The following is a 2,275-nucleotide window of genomic DNA, read 5'->3' as shown; positions in this document are numbered from 1 at the left end:
TTTAAGAGGAGGCGTCCCTCTCCCTGTCAAAAGATCTTCCTCCTTCAGTTCAGTGACAGCCTGAATTGTTCCTTATCCCGGCAGAGCCGGAGGACTGAAAGCAGCAACATCAAACCCCTGTGTAGCTCGCAGGAATGGACATAAACACTCCCTGGTATCTGAGGAGATGTTCAGCTTTGCCCTTAGTCAACTACAAGGCCAAAGGGAAAGGAGGTGGCGCCAGGTATAAAGAGTGAAACACGACACATGATAGTTATGCCCATGGTGGCTGCAATATCTTTTGATGTACTTCTTCTTATCAGCAGTGTATTGTTTTCTCTGGAGTCCAGGCCTTGACCAAGAAATTTGTACCTTGATAAAATAATCGACTGCCCCTGGTGAAGGCAATGGACTTGACACCCACTGGGGTGTCCCTACACAGGTACAATACTAACAACATGGCTGCCTTTTAGCCATAGATTTTAATCAGGGCAATAAATTGAAACAAACCCCTGTTAAATCATTTCTCAGCCCAAGTCCTTCACCCACATTCCCTAGAGCATTGGGCCACCATGTGGACGTTTCATTTCTGACCTCAGTTTCACACAGAGACAAAATTTCCTTTGCACAGATCCATAAACAGCAAAACCTCGCTGTGTCTCTGGTCTGAGCCAGGGCATTTGATTCCAGTGAACCCTTCTCTCCTGCAATGGCGATGGTCAGACAGAGGGGACGTGGCACCTGCATCCCTGCCAGGGAGATATTGGCTCAGCTCTTTCTTTCTGCTGCTGTTGTTAGTCCATGAAACATCAAGGGTGGAATGCAAGGCTGAGTTCACGCACCAGCCCTCAGTGCCCCAGAGAAATCCTGCCCCCTGCTATTGGAACGATGTGCTGGAGATTTGAATGGGAAAGGGACTGTGAATTGTCAGAGTGGGGAATGAACAACAATCTACAGCAATGTCGTTCACACAAACACACTCTCATGCTGCTCCAGCCGGAAGGGAAATGGGCAGGAATTCTCACTGTTCACCCAAGGACACACTTACACTGATGCGCAGCCGTGAGTGTGCTGGGGAAGCTGGTCTGAGCAAACAATTTGAAGTGACAATTCAGTGAGAACAAAATCATCATGCAGTGAAATGGATGCATATCAAGTAGTTGTGGTCGAGTGGTTAAGGCGATGGGCTAGAAATCCATTGGGGTCTCCCTGCGCAGGTTCAAATCCTGCCGACTACACAAGCACTGTGCTGCTGTTATTATTATTGCAGTCTTAGTGCCTGAGCATCCACAGTGCGAACTGGAGATAAATCTAATTTCACTCTGTATACACTTAAAATGCTGCTGTGGCACTGCTATAGCACTTTGGAGTAGACCAGGGGTCTCAAACTCAAATGACCCCGAGGGCCGCATGCGGACTAGTGCATTGGACTGAGGGCCGCATCACTGACACGCCCCCTTGCTGCCCCTGGCCCCACCCCCAATCCACCCTTCCATGAGGCCCCGCCCCTGCCCTGTCTCTTCTCCACCTCCTCCCCTAAGCGCGCGGCTCCCCGCTCCTCCCCCCTCCCTCCTGGAAAGTGCTAAGCGCCACCAACAGCTGTTTGGTGGCTTGGCGGCGGGGCACTTAGGGCGGGTCCCGGAACAGAAGGGGCCCCCCACCGCCGAAGACCGGGCTGCGCTTCGGCGGCGGCGGGTCCCTCTTTTCCCCACCCCGGCCGGTCCCGCGGCCCACCCCCGCCCCGGCTGGTCCCGCTTCCCTCCCCCACCCCCCCGGCCCGGCCCGGCGGGTCTCGCTTCCCTCCCCCACCCCCGGCCCGGCCCGGCCCGGCCCGGCGGGTCTCGCTTCCCTTGCCGCCCCCCCCGGCCCGGCCCGGCCCGGCCCAGCCCCGGCGGGTCTCGCTTCCCTCCCCCACGGCCCGGCCCGGCCCGGCCCGCCCGCCCGGCGGGTCTCGCTTCCCTTCCCCCCCCCCCCCGCCCCGGCCCGGGCGGGTCCCGCTTCCCACCCAGACCCAGGCCCCGGCCCGCCCCGGCGGCTCCCGCTTCCCCCCCCCTTACCCGAGCGCGTCTCCGGCGAGGCCTGAGCTTCGGCCCGCGCAGAGCCGCGGGGGGAGGGGGCGGGCCTGGGAGCTCCACGCCGAGCGCAGCGCTCAGCCCAGAGCTCCCAGCCCCGCCCCCTCCCCACGCGGCTCGGATCGGGGCGGGGCTCAGGCACTCGGACGGAGACTCGGCGCTCTATGCGCCGAGGCTCCAGGAGAGGGGCGGAGGCGGGAGCCTCCGCTTTTCTTTTGGGGGCC

General features: G+C 59.7%; 1 non-coding gene across 1 annotated transcript; it reads left to right on the top strand.

Moving 5' to 3' along the window:
• Positions 1–1,135: 1,135 nt before the first annotated feature.
• TRNAS-AGA lies at positions 1,136–1,217 on the top strand. The gene has a single exon. It is a non-coding gene; the product is annotated as a tRNA-Ser (tRNA).
• The last annotated feature ends 1,058 nt before the right edge of the window (positions 1,218–2,275 follow it).

The sequence above is a fragment of the Mauremys mutica genome, unplaced genomic scaffold, assembly GCF_020497125.1.
Source record: "Mauremys mutica isolate MM-2020 ecotype Southern unplaced genomic scaffold, ASM2049712v1 Super-Scaffold_100095, whole genome shotgun sequence".
Lineage (NCBI taxonomy): Eukaryota > Metazoa > Chordata > Testudines > Geoemydidae > Mauremys > Mauremys mutica.
The sequence above is the reverse complement of the archived record's forward strand: the minus strand, read 5'-3'. Positions and strand labels throughout refer to the sequence as shown.